This window comes from Manacus vitellinus, unplaced genomic scaffold (genome assembly GCF_001715985.3).
Source record: "Manacus vitellinus isolate BGI_N305 unplaced genomic scaffold, ASM171598v3 scaffold_0_pilon, whole genome shotgun sequence".
Classification (NCBI taxonomy): domain Eukaryota; kingdom Metazoa; phylum Chordata; class Aves; order Passeriformes; family Pipridae; genus Manacus; species Manacus vitellinus.
The window spans coordinates 6610487-6621408 of record NW_021938789.1 but is presented as its reverse complement, the minus strand read 5'-3'; the positions used below and the strand labels follow the sequence as shown (position 1 = coordinate 6621408).

The 10922-nt window shown below is 38.7% G+C and overlaps 1 long non-coding RNA gene across 1 annotated transcript in view; it reads right to left on the bottom strand.

Annotated features, from left to right (window-relative positions):
* Positions 1 to 5762: 5762 nt before the first annotated feature.
* Positions 5763 to 10922, bottom strand: part of LOC108640449 — a 51095-nt gene continuing 45935 nt past the window's right edge. The window contains exon 4 of the long non-coding RNA XR_001921191.2: positions 5763 to 6965. This is a non-coding gene — a long non-coding RNA (uncharacterized LOC108640449). The remainder of the gene's footprint in view (positions 6966 to 10922) is intronic.

Here is a 10922-nt window from a genome sequence, read left to right as displayed (position 1 = left end):
TCCTGCCTGGCTTTGGCCTCGGCAAAGAGAGGCAGGCCGGGGGCGGGCTTTCGTTTCGCTGTGAGGGATGCAAGTTCCCAAAAACTAGGAGGGTTTTTTTTTAAAGCAGGAGGGGTGGAGAGTGTGTAACCCTCAGGTCTCTGCACAGCCCACTTCAGAAAGTCCGTATTTACACACCTACCTGTCTAACAGTGCCCAAGGAGATCATCGACCGAAATCACAAGTCCTTGGACACTCCTCTCCTGCACATGCAGCCAATCTCAGGCAATTGTCACAGCCTTAGACTACCCCAGGAGTTACATAAGGGACATTTTCTGTTGCTCTGAAATAATATATTGGAAGAAACTGTTCTGAGATTAATTACATGACAAAGCAAATTTGAAGCTTAGTGGATCAATCACAAGGCCTATTTACTGCTCATGTACAACATGCTTATGCTGTTTGAATACAAGCCGAGCCACACAGGACTGTTGTCTGTGTACCTGGTGGTCCTTGCACAATAAAAATCGCAAGCTACAAATCAGGAAAAGTGGGAGGTAAAGACAGAGGTCCCTGGGATTTCATCAGAAGTGAGTCCACATAACCATCTTTCTCATTAACAAGTACCCATGGACCCAGACCATGTGAAAAAGCAGTAATGTGAGATAGCTGAGCATTGAAAAAATGCATCAAAGGAAAACATCTTTCTTTTCTGCATTTGTTATAACGCAGAGGTACATGCTGTCTTGAATGCTCTGTGTGTGCATTTAACACTGTGGGTGTTGTTCACATGAGGGGAGTTAGGAAATCAGTAAAAATTTCACTTATTATTGGTTATTAACACACTGATTTTAATCATGACTGACATTTCTGAGAATATATTGCCCAAGATTCCACAGCTCACTTAATAAACCATAATTCCACATTAACACATTAATATCATATGGAGGTTTCACTGGTGTGTGAAAAAATAAGTCTAGCTTGTAGGATATTGCATTGTTACTTCCTTAAAGTCTTTTCTTGTATGTGGGCAAATATTGATTTTTTTTTTTTTTGTTCCTGATGGTAACATTGAGATTTATTGATCATTTTGGAAAAAAAAAGAAAGTCAATTTGTTCCTCCACAGTACACCAAACCCTGACAGTTAGTGAAATATGCAGGTGGCACATGGACTGTGATGTGTGACCTGCCTGTCTTCACAAATATTGGAAAAATTATTTATTTTATGAGTTACTTCTTTGCAATCAAGAGATTACTTTCAACCTCCAGAATAAAAACCTCTGATGGTCCTACAGTAGGTCCCATATGTTGCACATAGTACATGTGTCTGCTAAATAAAGAGTATTTGTTATTTAACACCCATAAAGCTAAGAAAGATGGACTCTGTTTACACTTGGGATCTATTTAGATAACATTGTTCAGGTTTCTAAAGCTGCTCAAGTTTTTCTGAATAAAAAAGAATAAAGCTATTTTTGCAGTATTAAGTTAGGACAGTCATCTTAATGCTGATACAGAGACCACAAGACTCGGAGAGCATGTCAAATCAATGCTTAAGAAAACAGCATTAAACTTTCTAGTTACAAGGAAGCATAAAATCGTACCAGTGTCTTTCTTTACTTTTAAACGGTTGTGTTGTTTTGTTTTGTTTGGCATTTTTGTCTGGTTTTTTTTTCATACTTTAGCCCTTAGTTTATTAAAAACTAAGTATTCTAAGACAGCGGATACATACTGTCCTTAAGTTTAGTAAAATTGCAGTTTTAGGTACTATGGAAGCAGACCCAGTTACAACCTGATACCCTGTCACCCTGTGAGTTTACCTAAAAAAAAGTATGCAACTTTGGAGGAATACATTGCTTTGGAATATTCTCTTGCAGACAGTGCATCCCATCCTGTCTTGACCTTGCTTGATGAAAAGAGAACTGAACCTGATTGAAAGTGCACCCTCTTCCTAAAGGACCTTTATTCCAAATAGCCTAGATGAGAGAGAGCAAAAAAGATAGAGATATGCTTGCTTCACACAACAAAAGATCTCACATACTGGCTTGGCTTTAGTTGTATCTGGAGCTCTTCTTGCAACAGTGTGAACATCACGAGCTAGAACAGGACTTGCCCGGTGCGGGAGCTCAGAGAATATGCAATGTACATTTTGCATCTGTTTTTGCTATTCTGCATTTTGCAACAATCAGCAGACAAAAAAAGCCATGAACAGTTCAAAGGGAGTGAGTGTGACAGAGACAAAAGTTTTCTTTCTCCCAGAAGAGTGACTTGAGCAGGCAAGTCACTGAGTCTCCCTCTCTCCTCTGCGTGACTGGTGTATCTCTGCCAGCAGTGTTGCCCTCCCCCACAAAACCCTGTCCCATGGATTGGTGATTTGGACTGTCTCCTGGCATGTAGGAACTGTGGATACAAAACACTACAAGCTGGGGAAGGCTCTGGTTACCCACTTTTTGAGCAGTGATCCAGTTTATAGTATTCTGCTAATTCATGTTCATTCCATGAAATCAGCTGAAGTTGAATGGCAGCTCATGCACCAAGTGGAGCAAGACCCAGGTGTTGCAGTTTTCTTACTCTGTTAGAAGACCAGCTGACCCCTTTCTCAAAACTGAGAATTCATGGGTTGCTATCCATGGATACAGTTATATTTACAGCTGTCTCTCAGAAGTTCTTGTCACCATTTTAAAATAATAAAATAATAAAATTATGAAGTTTTTAATTTAAAATATGCATACATTTAATATACAAAATTGTACAAATTGTACATTTGACTAACATAGAAAAATACATCTTGTTAACAAGATAAAATGTCAACGTATCTTACATAATTTAAGTGAGAGTTACAAATCTGTGATAATCATCAAGTAGACTTTGTGACTTCATTACAATTCTGTATTGTCCCTACTTACAATTAAAATGAATACATATGTACAGTTGATATTAATGACAAAAGTCTTAGAGTGGAAAACTGCTGAAAAGTTACCCAGAAGATTTTAATGGAACAGTTAAAATATGAGTGGCCTCTCTCATACTATTGAAGCTTCTCACTTAGCTGAAATTAATTTGACACCCAGTTACAGAGTGGTCATGGGTCAGAGTTTAAACCTTTTTGCATTTATTTACAAATATCCCTCCCTCCCCAGCCTAGCTGGTACACCTGCTTAATAAGTATCACACCATAAACATCAGCCTTTTTGTGCATTCTTTGGTATCTCGTTATATGAATTTGTGGCCCTAAAAACTGATCTTCATGACTTCTGGTTACCATCCCTCTGTTGGCTTTGCAGAGTTAAATCGCTGTACAGCACTAGAGCTCAAAAGCCAAGAACTTCATACATTATTCATCCCAAATTACTCCTTAATACCTCAGGAGGTGGGGAAATATTTTTGTTTCAGTCAACAAATATGTGCAGTAAGTCTTCACTTCTTGATTTACACTGTTTTCTTTTCCAAGTTCCAAACAAAAGGTAGAAGTGTAATTTATAAATAAGCTATAAAAATCTGTTCCATGCTGGGCCTTGTCTCACATACTGCGAGCCATGTGATGATTTTCTTTAAACTATTTACATATTCTTTAATACTTCCTTGTCATCCCAGGGAGCAAAACAGAAGACCACCACCAGTCTGATTTTCGGGCCTTCATTTTTTTTAGTTGTTTTTTTTTTTTTTTTAGCAAATTGCTCTTATTTCCTAGAAGATAAAATTCACTCATGAGCTAAAAGCTTATTCAATTTTTCCTAAGAGCTGCTTAGAACCATCAGGGAGTACATGAATTGCCTCATGCAAGCTTTTTTGGCACAGGAGTTGTTTTCATCTGTTAGCTACATTTTCCCTCTTTTTCAAAAAGACCAAGGTTCAGAGAGTAGAAAAATGTAGTTGTTTGGCATTGGTTAGTGCACACTGCACAGTAACCTCTCACACTGGAATTTACATTTGAATATTCATATGCCCATAGCAAATAGTCTGTGTTACACAGAGAAACAACAGTGAACAGAGATTTATACCATAGATCCAAACAACTCCAAATCAAGGCAGGTCTCCACAACTACTAATCTCTCTTTTCTTCCCTTATGTGCATAAACAATGTTAAAGAGAGCATGATGCCCATGTGTCTATCACTTGTGAGAATTTATTAAGACAAGTAGAAGCAAGCATGAAATATTGGTCCCAGGGAAGCAAGTGGAAATTTGCCAGTCACTTCAGTGGTACAAGCATTTCATCTAGTATATTTAAACTTTCTCCATTTTTTTTTCTTTTTTTTTCTGGCTTTAACTGCAACTTACAACTTTCTTAGTATTCATGGATCTCAACAGTAGAATTTAAGTTAGCTACATTTTTAATTCACATCCTATATAAGAAACAATATGCTCTCTTTTCTAACATTTGTACAGGGGCAAAAAGTCCTGTCCATAATCCCATGGCTACTGATTTATAATGCAAATATATTTGGAGCCAAAGGCACAATATATTTTGAAGCAATTCTGCTAAAGCCAGAAAGAGGTTTGAACAAGTTTCTGTAATCCTAAGGTCTGTTCCCCCTCTGCCTCCTTAAGGCACTAAAGGATTTCCAAAGGATTAGTGGCAAACCCAGCATGCACATGTCCCTCCCTCCACCCCACAACAACAGTAAATTCAAATACTAAAAACCTTCATCTGCATGTGAGAAATACAGGCAGATTTATTAAATACAAATCAGACTTTCCACTATTCAAAAGGCCACAAGGACAAACATCAGCCATGCCTTAGCAGGAGGTTTATCCTAGGAACTCTGCTGTGTATATGAAATATTTCCCAGCAACTGTATTATTCTGAATGTAACATGATTATTATGCTGGAGGCAATCATTTTACTTTCAGCATTTGCCATCCACAGAGGTGTGAAGAACAGAATTTGGGATTTAAAGGTTGTGTAAGGAGCAACCTGTAAGCTATATTTTCAATATCCTCCAATGGTCTATACAGTACAGTATACGTAAATAAGTGAACTGCCAAAGAAATAATATTTTCCGTGTAACACTGCCCATTTTGTCTATTTAAGGTGACAGAAGAAGATCATATTTACTTACAAAGAACTTTGCAGCATCTTAATTTTGACTAAAGAATTTGGTCAAAGCAGTATTGTGCATATAAAGCCATCAGAACAAAGTGCCCAATTTTGCATTCTGTGAAAGTTTAACACAAAATGACAACACGTTTAAAGCATATCCTGGCACCTTTATCATAGATAGCATATTAAACAAGTTAACTTCTGCCTAGTGAAAGAAAGTCAGAATCTATAACAAGTAGACAACACTTTTCACTGTAAGGCAACTAGAAACTAATAGCTAGGCTCTCCATCTTAGCTAGCAATCTCACATTGAAAGTTTACTCCTCTCTTACAGTGATTTGAGGTAAAGTTGGGATTTTAATTCCCAACCCTCAGCCACATGAATTGCACCCACTAGTCTATCAACTTAATTAATAAACAGACTTTTCCAATATCAGTGAGACAATTTTCGTATTAGGAGGTGGTAGAATTTCAAGGACATGAATGTGGTACAAACCGCAAAGAATAAAGTGTGTTCTACATTCCTTATGCTAATTGTTCTAAAATGAAACCAAAAGGCAGAAAGCCTAAGATGTTACAAAATGGACAGCTTCTTCATCAACATTTATAATTTATGGTGGGAGATTATGCATAAATACTAGGAAAGAGGCATGATATTTTAGTTCAACACTTAATTCAGAAGGAAAAAGTAGGGTTTAATTGCTTGAGTGTTGTAAAAATGATGTATGTTTTCAGGTGGATAGTATGCAAATGGATAGAAACTTATACATATGTCATTGCTTTATTTTAGGAACTTGTGGTTAAGTTTCAAGTGTTACCATGACACCATGTTATCTTGTTACTAATCGTGATCTAGAAATGCACATTACATTAATCTGATTTGGGATTCCACGGTTTATTATTCTTCTGCTTCCTTTTGAAGTATATCTGTAATTGCTGGGCAACTAAGCATTGCGAAGACAGCACATCCTAGCAGTTAGCTCAACATTAAAAAAAATAAAAATGAAAATACAAGTCATAAAACAGTTATCAAAACTGAAAGTGCATCACAACATAAGAGGCAGTTTGAGAGCAGTACCCACGGCTGCTGCCGTTCAGGTCAGGACGAGTATTGCCGCTGACTTAACAGTGCTGTGTGCCTTTAGTTACAGAATGGATGGATGTACACATACAACCCCTGATCCACAAGTCTTGCGCCTGTATCCGCATCTCCCTGCCTTCAAAAATGATACTCGGAGATGAGCAGTAAGGGGTTATGGGTGAGTAATCTGTAATGTGCAGTGTGATTGCAAAATGTGTTTGCACCATGTGTGCTATTACCAGCCAGTGTGCACAAACACACCTATTTCAGGAAAAGCATGTATGCCCGCAAATGACTTTTCTGAAAGTTAAATTCAGTGTGGCCTATTCATGCGGTTGAAATACTCAGAGTATTAGGACACAGCACTCTGATGTTCCAAGTGCCTCTCAGCACACGTGAAGTACATTCCCAATTCCTACTTACCCTTGTAAAAATGCCATTCTGTCTCATTTGCTAAACAGTTTGTACCCTCAAGTATGTGCCCTCAGAAATACTAAACATCCCAACCCAGATCAAAGGCTCTTTCAGAAATTCTCAAAACCATACGAGGCTGAAGATACCTACATGCCCATGCAGGCAGACCCATGAACACAGAGATTGTGCTTAACTTGGTAATTGCTTTAAAATGCAAATGCTGAGATCCCAAGAAAGCAAAACGACACTCAGTCTCAAACCACACAGAGGGTTGGCCCACATGACCAGCTTCCACTACAGGAGGTGGCTAAAACGTCGCAGATGGTAATTTAGGGCAACTTCTCATTTTTTTCACATGACGTAGCAGCTGCAGTCACCACCAGGGCAAAGCACATTTCATCAGTCCTTGGGAGCTCTACTGCTTCTTCTGTGTGACTGATATGTTCTTTCCTGGACAAGAGGAGGGAGGGAAAAAGAAAAAAAATGAAGGGAAAAAAAGACAAAAGCATAAGATAAGTATCTGGATTTTCACAATTTAAGGATTTGTTTGTTATTCATTCAAGGTCAAAATGAAGCATTTGGGAAGCTCTGTGCCTAGGTGCTTCCATACAAACATATCATGTTGGCAGCACATTTTAGAAACTGAACTGTTCAAAACCTATTGAGACATTCTCCCATGATTTACTAAGATGAAAAGTACACGCCATACTTTTCCCTTTTGCTACTCCTTCTTGTACACAAGACAAACATGCATTTGTCAATATGGAAATAAACACTCCCTGCCATCTTCCCAACACTATTCCATAACTCCCTTGGCAGGGATCTACAAAAGTAGTCTCTTGGATAAAAATCAATCCAGGAATGAAAGCCATCATAAATCCAACCTTCCAAGTAAGTCCTATTTCTATGACTTTTCTCAGAGAAGTATATATCATTTGAATCCTTCCTCAGATACTAGGTTTCAAGGCCTGCAAAATATTGTCAGGCTGTCATTATTACTGTTAAATATCACCAGTGATGCACTGCATGCATACTTAACTCTGGCTGAAACTTGATGTCTACTGGAGAAACATACCTCTTAGTACATGAGGAGTGTGGAAAATGGTAATAACATACGGAATTTAGAAAACTTGTATTGTGTATCATCATGGCTGGGCTTCGCGAACAAAGATTTGGGAAGGCTCTATCCACATTTGTTACAGGCACGTTGGTGACTTATGAGGCCAATACGAGACAGACATGTCCGATTGCAAAAGGCACAGCAGAAAGACTCCTTAGATGGTATATTCTGCAAAACACGGTTCTTTCTGCGTTGCCTTTTCTCCTCGAGAGTGATCCTGCGTGTGTTCTCAAAGGAGACAGCAGCGTTATAGATGGTGTGTCTCCAGACCTCCTGATTGGAGGTCAGAGTAGACCAGTTATGTTGATCAATATGGCCAAGGCTGAGATGTTGTTTCAGGGAGTCCTTGTATCTTTTCTTTGGGGCTCCTCTCTTGCGGCAGCCGGTGGCAAGTTCACCATAGAGCAGGATCTTAGGGAGGTGGTGGTCCTTCATCCTGGAGACATGCCCTGCCCAACACAGCTGTGTTCTCATCAACATGGCCTCTATACTTGTGACTGCTGCTTGTTCTAGAACAGATGTATTGGTCACATAATCTGACCAGTGGATGTTTAAGATTGAACGGAGGCAGCGTTGATGGAAGCGTTCTAGGAGATGCAGGTGGTGGCAGTAAATGACCCATGATACAGATCTGTATAAGAGAATAGACAGCACTATGGCTCTGTAAACACTGATCTTTGTACTTTTCTTCAAGTGTTTATTACACCATACTCTTTTGTGGAGCTTTCCAAAGGCACTATATGCCTTTGCCAACCTGTTGTCTATCTCCCCGTCAATCTTACCATCCGAGGAGATGAGGCTGCCTAGGTAATTAAACTGCTGGACTGATTTGAGTTTTGATTGGCCAATGGTGATGTGAGGATGATGGGGGACTTCCTGAGGTGCAGGTTGATGGAGAACCTCTGTCTTCTTTAAGCTGACTTCCAGCCCAAAGAGCTCAGCAGCATCTGCAAAGCAGGATGCTAAACGCTGCAGAGCTGCTTCTGTGTGGGCGACAAGGGCGGCGTCATCAGCATAAAGCAGCTCCCGGACAAGATGGTTTAAGGTCTTGGTGTGGGCCTTCAGTCGCCTTAGATTGAATAGACTTCCATCAGTATGGTATCGAATGTAAAACTTGTATTGTAATTATTATTATAATAACCAACTGGTGGTAGTAATTAACTGTCATTACTAAAACATGTCCCATTCACCAACATGCTCCTCAAAACAGAAAAATTAAAAACTGCAAAAGAAGAGAAACTTTATGGCTTGTACTTTAGGATGGAAAGGTTTTTTCCAAGTACGAAGAAAAGAAATTAAAAGAAGTCCTGCAGAGTGGGGCAAGGTAATAAAGGGGAGGTCCTTATTTTTGGAGAAGCAGCTAGATGGGCTATTGTAGGACACAAAACCAGTGAGATATGCAAAAGTCAGTCACTGAGCAAAAAGAGTGCCAACTGGGCAGGAGCACATCAAGGAGTCCTAGTGATGAGAGGCATTTAGAGCCCTTACATATCTCCTAGTTCAAATCTCTGTCTTGGATTAGAAGGTGGAAAATGTTCAGACTTGCTTCTGAACAACACCAGAAGCTTTCTGCAACCTTCATAAGACATTATACATTATTTCTGCCTCTGCTGTAGGTGGATTCAAACAAAACTGGTTTTGCAATTTCTTTGCATTTCTTCTTTGCATTTTCTAATAAAGCTCCAGGATGTACTGCAAACAAAGAAAGTCCATGGCAGTTCACTCTTATCTCCGGGTAGAGAAAGGGAACGCTACTAGAGCCTCCATAGATCATCTTCTTTTTAATTAATGTCTTTGTAGTCCAAGTGCAATCAAAACAACAACCAACAGAACACACTTTCAACCTTTGCTATCCACATCTTCCAAGGATTTTTCAGGACATCAGATACTTCTGCATTCATAATTAATATTACAAAAAGAAATATGTAACAGCAGAGCTGGTTTTGTATTTTGGGATAGTCTGAAATACATTCCTGTCTTTCCTTCTAGTCATACATGAAGCCTGTTGTCTGTGATCCCATCACTGTACATAGGCACTGGAGAAGATCAGAAGGGTGAGTCTCTATGTCCTCCTAAAATGTAGCCTTATTTTGGAAGACAGAGAGGTTGGAATTTTAGTTCCTCAATTGCTTGCACAGAAGATACTCATTGTTGTCAGTTGTCTGTTTACTGACTTGTTCAAATGCCAGAATGTCCCTAAAGTATCAGGTGCAAAAACTAGTGTGGCCAGAATAATGGAAATCTGATTCAAATTGCATTAATTCGATGATCTTATGGTTTTTTGTGCACTTTATTGATCACGTCTTTTATTAATCACCAATTTAAATTTAAACTAAATTCTCTAATTTTCCAAAATTTAGGATAAAGAATATGTGCCAAACATGCACTGCTAGACTAAGAAACATTTACAAATGTAAAAGTCAAAATTTGCATAATATTTCCTTCAATTTTCATTATTTTTTTCTTGAAATGTTAGCTGCCAATTATGTTTCCCTTCTTGTTTCATCAGACTCTTTGCTTTCACATTCTTTTCATCCTCTTTGCCTGTCCTTGCTCCTTCCTGTGAGATGTTATTCATCCCTCCTTTTATTCTCCACCTGAAGTCTTTATGAAACCTTGTGCTCCTTGCAGTCTTATTTCCCTGACATATTTATCCTCCACCCTTTTCTTATTCTTTTTCTTCATAACACTTATCTATCTAAGCAGTATGGTAACATAAACATAAACCACTAGTGAATTGTTTTGTAATTACTCTGGTCAGAGGAAGACTGTGTTGTGAAATGCTTGAAGAAAATAAGAAAGATCTTCGTGATGTCACTTTACAAAAGAAAAATATCAACAAAACATTTCCAGGGCTTAAACACAAAGCTGCAGTTTCCAACCATGCAACTCAGTGATTAAAAACCAGCTGAGTCTTTATCAATAATGGACCTAAAAATTTCAACATGGGTATTTCTGATGCTCAGAAATTTGTTGTCCTATTCTTTGGTAGGGCTAAAGCACACGGTTGAGCAATGATGCAGAGGCTGGGCTTGTGCTCCTTCACATCACAAGCAAAATCAATTTCAGTCACCAGTACAAAGAACTGCTAATGTAGAAGGTCATTAAATAAAACTGACTTGTCTGTGACATTGGAGCCTTAAAGGAAACCTTGTACATAAAAGTGATGACTATGCACTGCTCTCTAAGCCAGGACCGAATCATTTCCAGCATAACAAAGATCAGTGATCCATATTCATGCACTCACTTGATGTTCTCCAATCTTTTACCACCCCTCTGAGCCACCA